The 19,501-nt window shown below is 45.6% G+C and overlaps 1 long non-coding RNA gene across 1 annotated transcript in view; it reads right to left on the reverse strand.

Moving 5' to 3' along the window:
- Window positions 1-529: 529 nt before the first annotated feature.
- Window positions 530-19,501, reverse strand: part of LOC112545499 (uncharacterized) — a 51,897-nt gene continuing 32,925 nt past the window's right edge. Inside the window, exon 3 of the long non-coding RNA XR_016348696.1 lies at window positions 530-789. This is a non-coding gene — a long non-coding RNA (uncharacterized LOC112545499). The remainder of the gene's footprint in view (window positions 790-19,501) is intronic.

A 19,501-nucleotide genomic window follows, 5' to 3' on the forward strand; every position in this document is an offset into this window, starting at 1 on the left:
CACACATATTACACAAGTTCTTTAGGATTCTTTGTGCAGAAAGAGGCTATATATATGCAAGTCGTTATCTCTGAATACTAAATTCATTACAATCAGAAATTCCCCCACACACATTTTCAGAGGGTTACCAGATATGCTTTTAATTTGGGTCCTTCTGGCTTGTCAAAATAAAAGCTCTTTTCCTAACTTTTATTGAGGCCCTATGCTTAATTGTATTCATTATTATCAAGTCTAGAAATTGACTGATATATTTAAATTAGCTGAAATAAAAAGGTTTGAAGCAACTGAAGTCTCTTCGACAAACTGAAGGGAAAAAATCTCCAAAAGAATACGAAAGCAATAGTGAGCAAAGCAATAAAGAAGAAAGATTTTTAAACTAATAAAGTTGTGAATTGAATCTTTTTCTTAATTAGTCTTCCTTTCAAAGAATTAGTGCATAAAAGACTTAAATAAGATAAAGTAAAATTTAAATATAACAAATTCATTATAAATAAGATTTAAATTAGTCTTTCCTTTGGACCACGGTAATTTTGTTATATATGTTTGAATATTCTCATTTTCTTGTTTGCCTCCTCTTATATCATCTCCATCAGGAGATCTGATTTTGAATATTGTTCAATGTTATTAAGTACAATCCAGGTACAGTAATGCATTGCCCTAATTGTTTCATGACAGAAATTCACTGATACTGACCTGAAGATGGGTGTTCCAAGGCAGGCAGGCAAGAAAGAAGGAAGGTTGATCCTCTGACTGGGATTCAGGAGATTTGGATTCAGTTACACTGACCTCCTAAAAATCGTAAGTTTCCATTAGAAATTAATTTATGCCTAGATCTTCAAAGGCATTTAGATACCTCGTGTCTATTGATTTCAATGGGAGTGAGGTGCCTACCTAGCTTTGAGGATCTAGGCCTTAGTCTCTCTGTGCCTCAACTCTCTATCCTTTCCCCCCATTGTTTTTCTTGCTGTTTAAATTATTAACTGGTTAGGGCAGGACATTGTTACTTTGTGTTTCCAGAGTAATTAGAACAATGGGGACCTGATTATATTTTTTTATTTTATTTTGATAAGTAGTTCACTGTCTCAGTACTCCTTGCTTCTTCATACAGTTCCACACACAACCCAATACTTTGAGGGGGAGATACACCCTTGACAAGATACACCTGTATAGGCTTGCTTCACAAATTCTCAACTGTTTCCCACAGACCACTTTCCCTCCCTCAGCAACCATCTTCTTCTGTCTCCTTGGAATTTTCCCTCTAGTGAATCCTAGAATGGGGTAGGGCTGGTTCTGAGGGCATTCCTAACCACCTCTATTTTGTTAATCTATTGGCGCACAGCAAGCTGTGTGTCAATTTCTTAATTTATTAGGGTTTTTTTAAATGCCATTGTCTATTACACAGGCTGTACTGTATTCAAGCCTGTGAAAATGATTTGATACAACTTTAAAAACTGTGATGTCACAGAAAGAGGTGATGTCATAAAGAACCACCCCTTTTGCACATGACAAGTTTAGTAAGGAACATAAATGATTCTCTGGTGGATGGATCAATGGGCTAGATAATGTGATGACCCTAGTCTTAATCTGACTGAGGCACCACAGACTGTGTGACTGTGGATGTTGTATCAACAAAGCGATAAAATTATCCAGTAGACGTTAAAAAAAAAAGTCAAAAGCCACCGCTCAGATCTATTTTCTTGGGTGAATAAATTACTAAAACAACACAACTAACCATGGGGGTAAACACACTGTGCTGATATGGAGAAAGCAGAAAAGAAGAAAAGAAAGAACAAAATGAGATCTGTAAGTATATTGGTAATACAAAAAATACACTGAGTTATACTAAAAGAAGCAAGTCCAGCTAGAACAAAGGAAAGTCAAGATGCCCCAAAGATGGTAAGCAGAAAGGAGTACTCAAAAAGAAAAACAAAATCATCTAATGCTCTTTTCCTCTCAAAGTGCTTTAAAGGCTATATAGATTTTACCTCATGCTCCGTAAGAGTGCAATGTTGCAATTATTTAAGAGTGCACAGCAACACTCTGGAACAAATCTTAATTGAATACGTGAAGAACGGCATAGACAATATAAACTGGATGCGGGGATTTAGGGAGTCTGATTTGGTTCTTTATAACAGACTTAATACCTCCTATTTTTCCAAAAAGCATGTGTGACCAACTATAGTTAGAGCCTCACCTTTATATATCATCTAAAAAAAATACCTGCAGCTGTACAGTCCCTGTTAACCTTTGCTGGGCCATCGTTTCACAGTGACTAATGGCATCTCCACTTAGGGATAAGAAACCCACAGCTAGCCCAGGTCAGCTAATTTGGGCTCTTGAAACTCAGACTCTGGGGCTTAAAAATGACTGTAGAGATGTTTGGGCTGGAGCCTAAACTCTGAGGCTATCAGGGTCCACCTTGAGCCTGAACATCTATATAACAATATTTCAGCCCTGTGGATTTTTTTTTACCCCATATTCTAAGGGTATGTCTACACAGTAGGACTTAACTCAAAATATGCTATGCAAATTGAGCTACATCAATTGCATAGCTTATTTCGAAATAACTTATTTTGAAATTGAGAGCGTCTACACAGCACTTATTTCAAAATAGAGCACTCTTCCTTTGACTTCCCTTACTCCTCGTACAATGAGGGTTACAGGAATCAGAGTAAAAAGCCCTCCAGCTTGACAGTATTTCAACATTATTTCAAAATAACTGCCTGCCGTGTAGACGCAAACTAAGTTATTTGCAATAACGCTAGTGTGACGGCGCGTTGTGGACCCCCCCGATCCTGCACCCCTGTAGCAGCAAGATGAGATTCTGCCAGCCAGTAGAATAGAGAGGGTTTATTGCTTCTCCAGGATACGGAACAGCATAGACATGATGTGGTTACAGGAGTCAGGGCCAGACAGCCTCAGACTCCTTGGGGGTAGGGGTCCACTGCCCCCCTCAACCTCCAGTACTCAGCTTAGTCTCTTTTCTCCATGTTTTTCCAGACAAGACTGCCCAGCTCCCAGGCCCTGCCCCGCAGCCAGGTGGCTGTCTCCACCTCCCTTCCTTTGTCTCTCCTTCAGGGAAGAGCCTTGTTATCTGATCAGGCTGGGACTAGGTGTCTGGGCCAATACACATGTGGGTGAGTCAGTGGGAATCACACATCTCAGCATAGGGGAACCTCAGGTTACAAAGCAGACAGCACCCCTACTACTAGTTATTTCAAAATAAAGTTGCTGTGTAGACATATGCTAAGAGAGGAGAATGATACTTGTTGAGTCATCAGATCACTTTCTGCTGCCTTCTTTGTTTCTTATCCATATTGGCCATACCATGCCTGGCTTAGCTTGACAGACAGAATAAGATTGCAAGCCAAGATGGCATTGTTTGGAATGTTCTTCTGGAAGAGAGAGGGATGACACCACAACAGTGGCAAGAGGACTAGCCAAGTGGCTATTGTGGGAGGAAATGAAAGGGAAAACAATGCACAGCAAAGTCAATGTTAGGTGTGACGCAAGAGAGAGGAGAAAGTAGCTCCAAAGTGCTTTCTGAGCAAAAAATAAAAAGAAGCATTGAACGCACATATTAATGAACCAGAAACAATACTTAAGAACAACCCATTATCATTATCCAGCTCAAAAGAACATACAGTATTAACACGTCAGATTTCTCTATGACAAGAGTGAGCTTGCTCCCTCCCCTGCCCTGTTCTCAGTTTACTTTTGTGACTAGGACTGGAAAAAGAGAGTGTTTAAAGAAAATGAACTCTGAGAAAACTATAATTGCGGTTCTAAAAAAAAATCCAGCAACTGTACCAAAGAAGTTTAAAGAAACAAGAGTTAAAAACCAAGCAATGAAGACTCAATAAAATTGACAGGAGGAGAAGATAACAAGGAAGAATTTTAAAAATCCCACTTGCTGGGCAAGAGAGGACAATATTTACAGATCTGCCTTCCTTTAGGGGCATATTGAAATGCTCGAGGAGGACTTCATATTCTTATGGAATTGCCAGGAGGCTTCCTGGTGACTATCCATTTTCCTCCTAATATATAATCCTTTTTTCCTGGGGAAGCACCTAAGGCTTTGTGTTCGGAAGGAAAGAAGGAAGGACGGAAGGAATCTCTTTACTGTGAATGAGATATTAGTTTAAAATGGGATACATTCTTTACTGAGTATTGTATCCTGTATGTAGATGGAGGTGGTTTGTTGATCCAAGAAGTCTTTTCCATCTTTAACTACCATGACTGACAAAATGGCAATCCAGCCAAATTACATTTTTCTTTTAATACATTGCCAGAATATAAACTGTTATTTAGTAACTCCTGCATGGTACATGAAACCAATTCTGCATGATGAGATTATCTATGCTAATAAAGTTAAAGTAGCCCCAGAAGTAGTTACAGTCAAAAAAGTGCCTCTAAAAATGACAGTATCAGGGTGCTCCATTAATTCTTGCTCAGTGACTTCATATCAAATTTACTCATTTTACAAGTGAAAGGATGTTGTTTTATTTTCTAAATGTCAGCACTACAATTCACCCTGAGATTTGAACATTAGGCTGGGTTTCTTTTTGTCACCACTGGATAGATAGATAGATAGATAGATAGATAGATAGATAGATAGATAGATAGATAGATAGATAGAATATGACAATTAATGTTATAGATGATGCAAGGGTCAAAAGAGGAACACAGCCCTTTTGATTCTGCAGGCCTTACAGGAGTAAAAACCTTTTGTCAGAGAAGTGAATGGGTGACATTCCAGTCCTATTGAAGTCAATGGGGGATTTGATTCCAAGGGAGTCGGGATTTCACCCAATATATGCATAGGACTAGTTATACCGGTAGCAGTTTTTGACAGTCACTTTTTGGATTCTAATCATGTGTTAAAAAAGAAAAAGTATATGTATGCAAAGTACAATAATGTATATATTTATACAATATTTAATGGGCCTTGACCAGCTTTGCCTGTAAGCACTACAACAAAACAAATGTTAAACAATAACAAAGCCAAGGTCAGATTTATTGTAGTTTTGCAACTCTAGGAAATCGTGCCCACTTACATACCAAGTCTAAATTTGGCCCTACATACTGATTTAGTCAGAGAAATGTTATGTTGTTACTAATGATGCTTAGCATACCTATTTGGCAAAGACAAATATATATTACTAAAAGCCGACATGCGTATTTTGGAAGCACTCTGGTCTTTTATTTAACAATTAGTGATAGGCTCATAGAAAGGTTTAGCTCAGTTTGATTATTCAAAATTAATTTGATTTTTGAGTCAAAGTCTGTGTGGACTTACACTCATTGCAACTCCAAAAGGGAATGGGATTGTACAAATTGTAAGACAATATAGAATTTGTCCTGTATGTTTATCCAAATTCATAAAGCTTCTTGGTTGAGAGACTGCGCTGGAATTCATGCAAGAACATGCTGACTCTTGAGGTTTCCAATATTTCCTGCTTATGGCTTAATCTGAAACACCATGATATTTTGTACTTCAGTTTCCAATTCAGGGAGAGGCAATAGGGAGGGAGAATAGCAGAGGGACACAAAAATGGGGAGGGAGTGTGCCACAGAATTAACAATTGTTTTCAAATCTTACTCCTGCTGGATTCAGATCTGTTCTTTTATACGTATTATCATTTCACTCTTCCTGTAGCCGTAAACCCACTCAAACCTCGGGAACTTTCAAGGGCTTGCCTTTCACAAATTACAATTCATTCAATTGTGAATAATTTCAAGCAAAAAAATAGTAACTGGATGATATGAAATCATTAAGGCATAATTAGGCAGATTTGTCATTATACATCAGTGTTTCACAAAGTGTGGACATACCCATATAGGGGCTCAAAGAACTAGCAGGAGTCATTATGGAAGACAAGAACACATTAAGATAGGTATCTATTTAACAATACATGTTGGTTGTGCAGGGGAAGCATGGCTATTTTCATTTTCCTGACAGGCAGTTTAATTTTCAAAAGTATGGGAAGATATTGTCATACATCATGAACCCATGCAGAAGAATGCTGCTACCTGCCACAGATGCAAAGGTCTGTAGAATTTAATTTGCATATCGTCAGTTATCCTGTCATGCGTGACATTGCAAGACCTACAAGCACTTTCTAATTTGTTACACTTCTCTAGGGCAAGTTACTAGCTTTCTGTGAGGTAACTAAAGGAGGACTGGAGTAGACCTATGCTGAGCATGGTTATATGCAGGGGCAGATGACTGTTTTGCGGGGCCCCGGGCAGCATAACTCTGCGGGGCCCCCCCTTTGCCACGGCGCATGCACCGTGACGCCATGCGCGGTGGCGCCACGGCACATGCACAGGGCTTTTTTAAGCGCGGGGCCCAGGGCGGCCGCCCCGTTCGCCCTGCCCTATATCCGCCCCTGGTTATATGTTCAGAGCCACCCTGCCAGTATACTCTAGGAGGGCTATAGAAGTGTGAGGAATGCATTCCCATTCCTCTGAAAAGATGCAACAGTCACTTCCAGATAGTGCATGCTGCACAGAAACCAGCTGGCTGAATGCCTGACTATGACTCCATGCTTTAGCCACTAGCCAACCCAGCATCCCATCCTAACCTTCTCCAAAATATTACATAAAGATCCTGCTCATGTGGGAGGAAGAAAGCTCTCTACACCATTTCCTTTCCAATCTTCTTGTGCACTCGAACAAGGCAGACTCTGAACCCTAGTATCGTGTAGGTGATTAGGTTTCTGACTAGGTATGAACTACAGAACAAGTAAACATTGCTTTTTTACTAGAACAGAGCTTGGCCACTTTGTGGAGGTTCTGTAATGTTCAGTTATATTGGTACTACTTTTTGTGCACCTCTGCTCTACCTCGTTTTGACCTGCACAGGTTGTAATCTGCTCCACTAGATTTAACAAGGAGGCCTGTTCTTGTAAAAAGCTCCAGACAAACTTTTGCAAATTCCAGGGGTTTAATAAATTCCTTGGCACTTGGAATAATGGGCCAAACATCTGGGTGCTCTCATCTGAGCCAGCTTGAAGCTCAGCTCTGAACTACTTGAGATTAAACCTTCTCGAGCTTGAGATTTGGTTTTGCTGGTGGTTTTTGTTTTGGGAGAACATTTTTTTCCCCCCAGAAGTTAGGGACAAAGACTTGAGAAGTTTGTTTCAGGCCAGTTCTGAAAGTAGAACATGGAGATGGTTATTACATCAAAGGCAACATAATGTACACCAAAAGGGAACAATGTACAAAAGTAGAAAACAACTACAGGTTGGTCCTCCCTGGTCCAACACCCTTGGGACCTGACCGGTCCCATATGAGGGATTTTGCTGGATCAGGGGAGGTCATATCTGCCCCGCTCTCCCCCACCGGTCCCCTAGCCCTGCACCCATCAAAGGCCCCACTGACCTGCTGGTCCCCATCCCCCATTGCCAAACTCCTGGCCCCACCAAGAAGCCCTTCAGGGCTCCTAAACACCAATGCTCTATCAGGACTCTCTCTGGTCCTGGAACATCAGTGGCCCTTCTGGACCATGGATGTTGCAAGACAAGAGAGTATCAGTTTACAGATTTTTCATCCAGTACTTGGAAAATTGAATACAATGAAAATAACTGCATTGGGCTAGGAAGGACAGGAGAAGAATAATGGTACTAGCTAATTTGACACATAGATGGTAGGGGCCAAGACCTGGTCCCACTGAAGTCAAAAGGAATTTTGCCTTTGACCTCTATGGGATCAGGATTTCACCCTATATTTAACATATATATCAAGGGGCAAAGTTCAAAACTGTCTCATCGGGCCAGATTTTGAAAAGAGCTCAGCCCTCAGAATCAGGACTCCCTTTCATAAACCAAAACAAGTAGTCAGATTTTCAATGGAACTGAGCATCTCGGGGGGGGGGGGGGGGGGGAATCAGCCGTAAGTGTCACAGTGGGAGCTGCTCAGTGCGAAGGACTTTTGCAAATCTCTCCCTTCTTCAGGCACCCACATGGGAGCTAAACTCTTTTGAAACTACTTCTCAATTATGGGCGCTTGGCATTTGAAAATCTGATCCTGAGCTCATCTGAAAAATATGGCCCATCTGGCTTTAGAACCATTAGCTTCATTTTTTTCTCCGGTAAATAAACCATGTTCTCCATATTCCATGTGAGGAAAAGCAATAGTTGGTTTTTTATTTCCTTACATTTATTTATACATGCATGCACATGACCCTCTCTTGATCTTATCCCTTACCAGCATAAGGGACAGCCTTCTGCTCTTACTGTTATCTATGTAAGCATGGCAGATGCAGTTTCATAAGCTTCCAAATCATCTATGGTTTAGAAAACACATGGGGGCTACGTTCTGCCCTTTGGTACACATGCTTATGCCTTATTTACTTCAATGGGAGTTCCATATGCACATCAAAAGTCTACATTTGGCCTAGAGCACAGTTCTCAAAATGTGGTCTATAACCCACTGGGAGTCTGCAGACAGTGTCTGGTCACACGGTATTAGTGTTCTTTCCTCTCTCCAGTTATTAAGTCCTTTTAAAAGGCTGCAAAAAATACATGAAATATTTTCTTAAATGTTACTTTTCCATTTAAGCAATTGAGGTCAGAGCAGAAGCATGGTCCTGTGAGTAGGACACTTAGGTTCCACTCCTGACTTTGTCACAGACCTGCTGTGTGGTGTTGGACACATCATTGTAACTGCTCTGTGCCTTGGTTTCCCCTTCTATCTTTTGGTGATATATGGAAACATTCCTACTCCCAGGCCTTTACTTAGGGACTGTATTTTAGGCTATGTCTATAATGCGCTGGTTTTGCGCAAGAAATATGAAAATGAGGTGAAGCGTGGAATATCGCTGAGCCTCATTTGCATAATTAATGAGCAGCTGCTTTTTGCGCAAGAAGGTTTTGTGCAAAAAGGAGCCGTCTACACTACTCCTTGCGCAAAACCTCCCTCTTGCACAAGAGCCATTCTTCCGCATTTTTTTTAGGAAGAACGGCTCTTGCATAAGAGGGGGGTTTTGCACAAGAAGGAGCCATGTAGATGGCTCCTTTTTGCACAAAAGCCTCTTGTGCAAAAAGCGGCAGCTCATTAATTATGTAAATGAGGCTCAGTGATATTCCACGCTTTGCCTCATTTGCATATTTCTTGCGCAAAACCAGTGCAGTGTAGACATAGCCTAGGTCTGTGTTTGCACATTGCCTTGGCAACTGGTTGGAACCCTTAGGTACTGCTATAATAAAAATAAATAATATTGTAGTTGCCAGAGACATCTTACATGTAAAAGAGTGGTAGGTTTTTCACACAGTCATCAGTGGGAATGGAGATGATATTAACATATGGTCCACACTATGAAAATTCCTGGTCTAGAAGATACAGTTTATGTAGCAAAGGACTTTGGCATGTTAGTTGCGCACGCTCTTCAGTCTATCAGAATCGAGTCTTGGTGGTCACAAAATGAGGTGTGGTGCTTCTTAATTGGCAAAACATTCCTTGCTCCCCGTTTTCTTCAGAAGAGAAGACATTGTGTGTTTGTAGGTCAGGCATTTTATAAGCTTGTCTATTCTCCACAAAAAAAGGCCAACATCCAAATCAGGGCAAATAGTGTCACATGTTCTCACATCAGTGTCAGAAATATTTCCTTTCAATTCTTGTAAGCATTTTAAAGGCTGTCATTTAGTTTCAACTTCTAAAAGCTAACAGACTCCATTTCTTGCAAGTCATCTGCTTCCATGACTCTCTTCATTGATGTGAGTGTGTTTTACTTCCTGGATCCCCTCCCCTTAATTGTCCAGAACTAACCATAAAAGTTACTTGGTTATTGCTGTTCACTATAACTGGTATTTCACCTCAAAATTATCATCTCCTCCATCAACTAGTGTCTTCTGTTTCTCATATTATTTAGATTGTATCTTTGTATGCCTTGTCTTCTCCCTCCATAACTCAGGGCCACTAATCAATTTTCTGAAACCATAATCCATGATCTTAAATACTCTCAATCATGTTGGCAGAGAAGCCAAGGTTTGAATGAACATGGAGACCGAAATGTCTTCTTAACTTGAGTTGATGCTTTAGGGGAAATTGAAGTATATTGGCAGGATAGCATGGGGAAACATGCATTCCACATCTTGTAATTGTTCTGTGGATAAAGGATTTAAAGTCTCCCACGCAGAAGGTATAATTATTTAGTTGTTTTGATCATTTCAGTCCTACATTAGACACAGACACTGACATTGTTCCTGCTTTAAGAAGCTTGCCGTCTAAGGAGACAGACAGCACAATGTGCATGAGGAAACACAGAGGATGATGCAAACAAAGGCTCCAATTTTATAATCAGATTAATACAAGTAGGGGTACGTCTACACTACAACGTTAATTTGAACTAACTTAGTTCGAATTAGTTAATTCGAACTAAGCTAATTCGAACTAACGGATCTAGACTAAAAAACTAGTTCGAATTAGGGTTTTGCTAATTCGAACTAGCATGTCTACACATAGTGGACCCTGAACTGGGCTTAAGGATGGCCGGAAGCAGTGCCGGCAGGGCATCAGAGGAGGACTTAGAGCGTGGAGATGCTGCCTCAGGCTAGCCCAGGGCTGCGCTTAAAGGGACCCGATCCCCACCCTGGACAGACAGTTCTCAGGGGTGCCCCACTTGCAAAGCAGTCCTGGCTTGGAGTGCCCGGACTACCCACACTGGGCACATCACACCACTCGGCCATCAGCCCGGATGCACGTGCCGCAGGCTGCCATCTGGGGAGAGGGGGCAATTGGGGGGCTGCAGGAGAGCTTCCACCCCCAGAAGCCCGCAGAGCCAGCCCAGTCCTCCCCATCGGGGGCTCGTGCCCCAGTCCTCCCTCACCTCCTTCCACTTACCCTTCCCTAGCCCCTCTTCTTGATGTACAAAATAAAGGACACGTGTGTTCAAAAATAGAAACTCTGTTTATTTAACAAAACTCGGGGAAACTGGGAAAAGGAGGTGGGAGAGGGGAAGAGAGAGGGTGGGAGAGGGGAGGGGGAAAACTGGGAGGAGGGAGCTGAAAGGGGGAAGCAAGGGAAAGGAGGGGGTGGGGAAACTGAAGGATCAGGGGTGGGGGTCTCGCCGGGCCAACCGCCTCCCAGCACGGCGAGGGAGGGGGCCTCGGCGTCCCCAGGGGGATGGGGTGGAGGGTGCGGAGGTTGAGGTGGGGGGGTGGACATTGAGGAAGAGGTTGTGGGGGTTGAGGAGGGAGAGGTGGGAGAGGGAGCAGGAGTGGGAGGAGGGACAGCAGTTGGGGGGGCAGCAGGTGCAGGACCAGCACGGGGCACCATGCTCTGCAGCAGGAGCTGCAGGTTGGTGCTCAGCCCTCGGAGCTCAGCCAGCAGCTCGTGGTGGACCTGCAGGTCTTCCCTCATCCACGCCTGTAGTGTGCGGTGCACGGCTCGCAGGGCCCCAAGGTGCTGGTCCCAGTATTCCTGCTCCGTGCTGGCGGTCCGGAGCAGGCCGCGGGTGCGGGAGCATGTCCCGGGCGGGGTGGTGCGCCCTGCACGAGCAGCTGGTGCAGCTGTAGAGAAAGAAGAGAAGTGGTCAGTTCTCCCTGGGGACGCAGAGGATGATGCCCAGCCCCCTCCCCAACTCCGCAACGTGAGGGTGACCATGTCCTGCACCGTCACAGCCGCTGTGCTTGTACAGAGGCCATGGTCAGGATGTCTGGCTCTCCCCGGGACTGGGAGCTGCCCCAAGACCGCACCCATGTCCCTGTGCCATGTATAGTGTGGCCGGGGCGGTGGGGGGGAAGGGGAGATGTCCCCTGCCTCCGTGTAGAGGGAACATGTGAAGGGAAATCATCCTGTTGGGTCCTGTCCCGGGGTCGGGAGCATGTCACGTCTCTTTGCACAAGCATGTGCCTATTGGGCAATGCCCCCTGGGTGTCACGCAGCTGGAGCCACCTGCCCAAGGGTGGCATGGCACGTGCTCGCACGTGCACAGGTGTCTGCGTGATCCGTGGAAGGCATGGCCCACGCGCGCGGTCTCTGGTCTCCCTCCCACCTCCCCCCCCGGACTACTTAATTCAAACTACTTACCCGGTACGGTCTCCCTGGACGACCCTGCTGGAGCTGCTGGCGGTGGCCCCTCTGGTGCGCCCAGGTCAGGGCCCTCTGGTCCCGGCTCGATGTCCCCCGGGCTGGCACGGACCGCCCCTCCCCCCAATAGTTGGTGGAGGGCAGCGAAATAGGGGCAGGTGGCAGCCCCTGCAGCGGTGCCGCCCCTTGTGGCCCTGGCGTACCCCTGCCGCAGCTGTTTCACCTTAATGCGCACCTGCTCCTGGGTGCGCCTGTGTCCCCTGCTGGCCATGGCGGCTGCTATGCGGCCATAGACGGCCGCATTCCTCCTCCTAGTGCGGAGATCATGGACATTGGAGGCCTGCCCCCAAACCTCAATGAGGTCCATGACCTCCGCACTAGACCAGGAGGCCGCGCGCCGTCTACGGCCCCTGGCTGGCCCCTGGGTGCTTGGGGACTGGGCAGGGGACGTCTCGCTGCCACTGGCTGCCTGGCTCATCATGCAGCCACTGGCTCAGGGGCAGAGACTGCTGGCAGGGCTGGCTGACTCTAGTGCCGTCTGGCCAGAGTCTACCCCTTTAAGGGCCCGGGACTGGGGGAGAGGAGAAGAGTTTTCCTGGTTGTGCCCAGAGAGGCCACCAGGGGGAACCTGGGAAGGGCTAGCCTCCCACTAGTTCGAACTAAAGGGCTACACAGCCCTTAGTTCGAACTAGCTAGTTCAAACTAGGCTTAATCCTCGTAAAATGAGGTTTATCTAGTTCGAACTAAGCGCTCCGTTAGTTCGAATTAAGTTCGAACTAACAGAGCGCTAGTGTAGCGCCTAGGAAAGTTAGTTCGAACTAACGTCTGTTAGTTCGAACTAACTTTGTAGTGTAGACATACCCCAGATGCCTACACTTTTTGAGACCCACTGAAGACAATGGATGCATGCAACTGCATCCATGCAACCAAATGCAGAATCGAATTCTTAGAACAAATACCTATATCTATATAGAGGTAAGAGATAGCAATTCGGTCACAGTAATGGATAACAGACAGGGTTGTAGTTTATGGTCTTTGTGGGAGGACGGAGTATCATAAATTTACTGTTTTTTAAAATTATTCTTACTCCAATTTCACTTACTATACATGAAAAGAAGAATTAAATTGCTCTTTAGGAATTTGTGAAATAGAGGTTTGACTATCATCTACCTGGGTTAACAGTCATCACACAACTACAAACAGATTTCTGACCTTCAGACAGCCACATAATGTATACATGCCTATAATATAGCTATTTTAGTTGGGGCAGAGATAAATATTTAAATAACATCATACTAAAATAAGAACAGTATTTGTATTTTATAGCTCTATTTTCTAAACAACTCAAAAATGGACGATGCTTGAAATGCTTCATTAATATCTACAACATGCTCAAAGATTCAGATCTGATTGTTAAGTTACTCCACTCAAGGAGATGTAGATTTTCTTGGCAACATCTGCTGTGTAAAATATTCTGAGATAGAATTTTTTATCATAATTAATAATAGATGAAAATTTCTGTGGTTTTGATGTTCTAAACTCTATGCTGTTTGATTTACAATGTCTTTATAGTTGTTTTTCTGGTAATTCTATGCCTCTTTCTGTTGGTATAAGGCTGGTTGTCTCTTGTTTCCCTAGTGGAGTTGATACAGTACTCTTTTCTTCCTTCTCTTACTCTCTGCTCTGTAAATATATTTCATAAAGTTCCTCTTTCTTCCTTAATGAGACTGATCTGTAAATTTGTAACTTGCTTTTTAAACTCTGCACAGTGGCATTAGTAATCATCCTACTATTGAAGTTCTGTGTCCATTCTAATAACTGTCTCTGCAATGCATGTTTTAAACTGGATGTGACTGAAAGTGTACCATTAGACTTGGAAAAAAAGCAGGCTGGTGTCACTTACAAAAAAGTTATTGGATCATGCTTGATAATTATTAGCTTAAAAGAAAGTTCAGTATTGGTGCTTTCAGGGTATTATTACTGCATCAGCACTTTTAGCTCCTGTGATAACAGAGGGAGCATGTGTTATAGCTGGATCATTAGCAACTACTATAGCTGTGGTTGCCAAAGTATTTTCAGAATAACCCCCTTGTTTTCTCTCTTTCCTAACTTTTGCAAAGTTTCACCTACCCAGTTCAAATTTTCCAGGCTTCATCTCTGCCTGAAAGTGAATTGTCTTGGAAAATTTGAGTAAATTTTCTCAGCTATTTTGGTGTATGTGGAAAGTCTAACAAGCAAACCAAAAAACAATAATAAAACCAAAAATATTGCAACTTGTCTCCCTTTTGACTTGCGCTACATATGGAAGTAGAAAGCTGGCAGGGCATTTTCCTCACTTGAGTGCTCCAACGAAAACTAGTTGAAATTTGACTGAGTTAGGAAGCACTAATTGTTGCACTTGGCACAGGAGGGGCAGCAATACCAAAGATGGTTATGCAACAAACTGCCCATCTTCAGAAGGCAGGCTGTGCTCTGGGTGTGCACAGCTTCTTTTTCTTATGGCCTATCTATACAGCAGGGTTATTTCGAAATAACTGGCATTATTTTGAAATAGCAAAGTGAGGAGCTACACAGCAAGCCTGTTATTTTGAAATAATTTTAAAATAACAGGCTTCTTATTCCGCATTCTAAAATCCTCATTTTACGAGGAATAACGCCTATTTTGAAATGGAGTGTATGTAGACAGCACAGTTGAAGTTATTTCGAAATAAGTGGCCTCCAGGGCTTCCCACAGATGCCCTGCTGGACACTCGGTGCCACACTCATCAAAACTCTATAGTCCCCCTTCCCCTGCAGCCCTTAAAGCTGCAGCCACAGAGGAAAGCGCTTGTGGCACTCAGCAGGCCCAGCTCACAACGTGCCACACAGCAGAGCCCTGACAGCTACTGCCGCTGCCGTGGCAGATCTCTGTGCTCCCACCGAGCCCCTCATTGCTACAAGGGAGCAGGCAGCCACCTCCCAAGCCCATGCCTGGGGCTGAAAGAAGAGGGCGCCCTCATGGACTGATGCAGAAATCCTGGAATCCTCCAACATTCAGGATCTCTGCGTCAGATGGCAAAATGCCGATGTCTATGCCTGGATGGCTGACAGCCTGTTCCAGAGGGGGCACAGCTGCACTCTGGACCAGGTCAGAATGAAAATAAAAGAACTCCTCCAGGCCTATCCCAAGGCCAGGGAAAGAAGTTCCCAATCGGGAGCAGCCCCCGAGACCTGCTGCTTCTTCACCCAGCTTGATGGCATCCTGGGAGGGGAAGAGGTCGCCTCCCCTCCCTCATTGTCGACTCCGGCCTGGACACACCTGTCATCAGCTTCCTGGAGGGCATGGCAGTGGAGGACAAGGAGGAGGAGGCCAGCACAGACACCATGTCTGCTAACCTGGAGGTCAGCCTGTCCCTGGAGCCAGTACCCCCCTCACAGGACGTCGCCCAGGTCTTGGATGAGGCCGGGGAAGGACCATCAGCTGAGTTGCATAATTCCCCTGGACACAGGCGGGGGAAGGCAGTGGGTGGTGAGGGGCTGGGTGCTCCTCATCTGGCCTTCTTGGATTGGGGATCACACAACAGCAGGAGTGCCAGTCTGGAGCATACAGCCGCAATGAGGCAGCCATTCAGGAATCTTGCGCTCCTGCTCACAGGGGTTCTGGGGAGGCCAGCCTTACTCCTGACTCAGGTAGGTAGGATGGGGTCATGGAGACACACACAGCAGTGCCGCAAACGACATTCAGGCATTCTCGCACTCTCGGAGCAGCATGTGCTCCCAGCAAGCGTGGTGAGGCGGAGGACACTAGTCCCCTGCCAGGGGAGCCTGCCAGGAGGGCGAGGAGGAGCAAGTGGAGGGAACTCCAGCAGCACCCTCCCTAGCAAGCAGTGTCTGCTGCTCTCACACACCTCCCCTAACACCCTCTCCCCTCTCCAGAGGGTAGGGGTACAAGTCCTCTCCTTCTGGGACACCGCCATTGCCGGACTTGTCATGTGCATGGCATGGAGGGAAGCTGAGCCTCCCCATCACCCCTCTCCCACCTGCAGGCTTCTGGCCTGGCTGGCACCTTCCCATGCCTGCTTGTCCCCATGGTGACAGGGTAGCAAGGCTCCCCATTTAGACTTCTGTGCCACTGCAGAAAACAGCCCGCTGTCTAGGCCACAGATGGCCTTGCTTGAAGCACAATACCCTCATCTGACCTGAGACCTTTCAGTGTCGGCGCAGAAATGAGGGCTGGACTTTAGACACCCTGTCTCCTGGGATGGCTGCCCTTCTCACTTTTCTTCAAAGCTGGACCATTTGTGAGTGAGGTGTGAGCCCCACCTGCTGTACCTGCCTCCAGACCTTGCGTGACCTGCAATGGTAATCCAAGAAGACCTAGACAGGCAGGACAGCAGACTGGAGGTAGACCTGGAGCTGCGCTGCAATACCTGGCAGGAGCTGTTGCACCAGGCCCGGAGCATATGTGCGGCTTACACTGTCATGTTGACTGAATGGTGGCTGCTTTCGTGGCCACTCCCGCCCTAGCTCCCACCCCTCCAGCTTCTCCCCCTAGCCCTCCTGCCTGCCAAGGGCCTCCTTAATCGGTGTTAACTTTTGATGCTAACATTCCAAAACACCTCCAAGAGGGTCATCCTGTCCTGGATTGAGTTAATCAATTGTCTTTAGGCGTGATAGCCTCCAGCTTAGGGTTGTCAATCTGCCCCTCCTTAATCATGGATGCGGGTTGATGGTTCTTTACATTTCCTCACTCCTCTTCTCTTGACCATCTGGTTTTAACAATGACCTTCCCACATTATCTTTTTCTGATGCATACATTCCTCATACATTCCTCATTCACACAAACAGACTTTTACAGAGACCTTCAAAGATATACAAACAACGGTGTTTTATATTGAGCAATAAAAAAGTATTGTAAATTAAACCTTACTAAATCTTATAATCAAAGCAGAGAAAGGCGATTCCGAAATAACCCCCTTCCTTCGAATTACTAGTTAAACCATTCCATGAGGTTTAACTGTTAATTCGAAGTAAGGGGTTTATTTCAGAATCGCCCTTCTCTGCCGCATGTAGACGTGGGCAGTTCTTCTGGGCTTGTCAATTTCCAAAATGGCGACTGCCCGGGAACATGCTAATGAAACGTGGGATATTTAAATCCCGTGCTTCATTTGCAATTTCGGTCGCCCTCATTAGCCTCCCTAGTTCGAACTAGGGGGCTAATGTAGACATACCCTTACTTACTAAACCTTAAAATAAAGAAATGTATATTTAACTAAAGGGCCTAATGGTCTGTTCCTGCCTTAACATCAGTACAGACACTGGCAGTCTGTCAGATGCGTTTCTACCAATGCCCCAACGGTGCACAAAAAAGGGTGGCTGGCAGGATGAAATCAAGTCATACATTACTACATTATTAAACCTGAAATATAAATATAAAATCCCACTCCTACAGTTCCACTTGCCAAGGTCCGGGTGGGTGAGGAGGCAGTAGTACCTCTCTTTCAATGAGCCAAAGGTGCTTTCCACCACAACGTGGGCTCTGTTGAAACATTCCTTGCTTTGGTCAAGGTGTCCAGAGTAGGGCTTCATAAACCAGGGGAGCAGAGAGTAGGCTGTGTGCCCTATGATACAGCTCGGCATGTCTACTTCCCCATCCCTGATGCAGCAGCTGAGGAAAAATGTACCAGAATGCTGCTCCTAGTAGAGGCTGGAGTTGCAGAATATGTGGGTGTTGTGCACCTTTGCTGACTACCTGACCTTGATGCTGGTGAACCTACCTCAGTGGTCCACAAGGGCCTTCAGCACAACTGAAATTACCCCTTCCTGTTGATACATTTGTAGGCACAGTGGTTGGGGGCCCAGATGGAGACATGGGTGCTGTCAGTGCCCACCCATAGTTGGAGAAGCCCATGACGGCAAAGCTGGTAATGACGGGGTCCACGTCACCAAAGGATGATAACCCTGCACTGCAGGATGGTGTTTATGATCCTCACCACATGTAGAAGGAGACAAACAGAATCACAGGATTGCCAGGGCCCTCAGGAGGTTCCTGAGCAAAACCCTCCCCTCCCACACACATACCAGGCCCAATCCCAATCAACCTCATTCTCAGCAGGTCTTTGTGAAGGCAGGACTGAAAAACCTTCCAGGGAGGGAGCTTCCCCCACTCCGTAGGGAACCCCATTCCAGCAGTTCACCGCCCTCCTGGGACAGTAGCCCAAGAGCACCCTATTTGCATGACCATGGCCCCGACGGTCAACTTCCTCACTCTGATCTGGTTCCCCATGGAGCAGTAGTTGTCTGGTGTGGTGAGGCTTCCAAATAACGATGGCGACATGCTTCTGAGGGGAAGCAGCTCCAGGAAATGATTGCTGTTCTGATGCCCTGCCCAAAGTGCTTCTGGGGGGCTTTAAATGTGTTTCAGGCTCCAATCAGTGAGGATGCTGTATTTCAAAATAGCTCAGCACTATTTCAATGGGCATTTGCTGTGTAGATGCGCTATTTCGAAATAAGCTATTTCGGAGGTTGTATTGCAAAATAACGCTGCAGTGTAGATGAACCCTTAGTGGGAAGCGTGCACATCTCTAAAGGTAACCACGCCAACTATGTCATATCCATAGCAGCTTTTCTCCATGTAACACAATTTGGGGAAGGCACATTCTGCTAGGCTGTTTCCAAATTTTACAGCCTTTGGGGAGGCAGGAATTAACCTGGGCATCACTCCAATGCACAGAGCCATCCCATTCCTTCATTAGCATATACAGAACCCTGGTACAATTGCAAAGAACAGTAGAGGGAATGCCAAGTGCCTAGAAGGAAGTCCACTTCCAGCTGTCACCATTTTGACTGCCCTTCTTCTAGCCCTAGCAACTTGGCTCTGGATTAAGCCATTCCTTCCATTTGGGCAGTGGCCCATTGTTACATGTGGGGCATATTCTTAAGATGCTAGTTCACACGCTGCCCCTGGGCCTGTCCTTTGCCTCAGGCTCAAACTGTCAGCCCTTGTGTCTCCGCATCACATCTGTACATGTCCTCTCCTTCTCCAACAGCAATCTCATCTTCCAGTCACAGGAGAAGGGGAGAAGGGACCAGATTTCCTGCCAGCTCTAGCGGACCAAGGTTCTGTGTGTGTGGTGGGGGGGTGGGAAGGTCTGAAGAGTCTGATTTCTCCTCTCTGTCCCTCCTCCCAGCCACTCAGGCCTGGGGCTCAGGGCAAGCCTGGAGAGCACAGCTGTGGAGTAGGGGCAGTAGGTAGTCTTTAAGGTACAGTGAAGTGCCCATTCAGGGCCTGATTCTGGCCCCTATCCTCACAGTGGGTGAAATATCTCTTTGGGAAAAGGGTGAACAAAGGCCATGCACCTTTTAAAGCCCCCTCACACTTTGTTTTGAGGACTGAAGTGGTGACTAAGCCTTGGGCTGGCCCTCTTCACAGGAGTGTTTCACCCCCAGAGTGTGGGCCGTGAATGCAGATCAGAAGGCTCAATGACTC

This window comes from Pelodiscus sinensis, chromosome 1 (assembly GCF_052426305.1).
Source record: "Pelodiscus sinensis isolate ZL-2025 chromosome 1, ASM5242630v1, whole genome shotgun sequence".
In the NCBI taxonomy this organism is placed as follows: Eukaryota; Metazoa; Chordata; order Testudines; family Trionychidae; genus Pelodiscus; species Pelodiscus sinensis.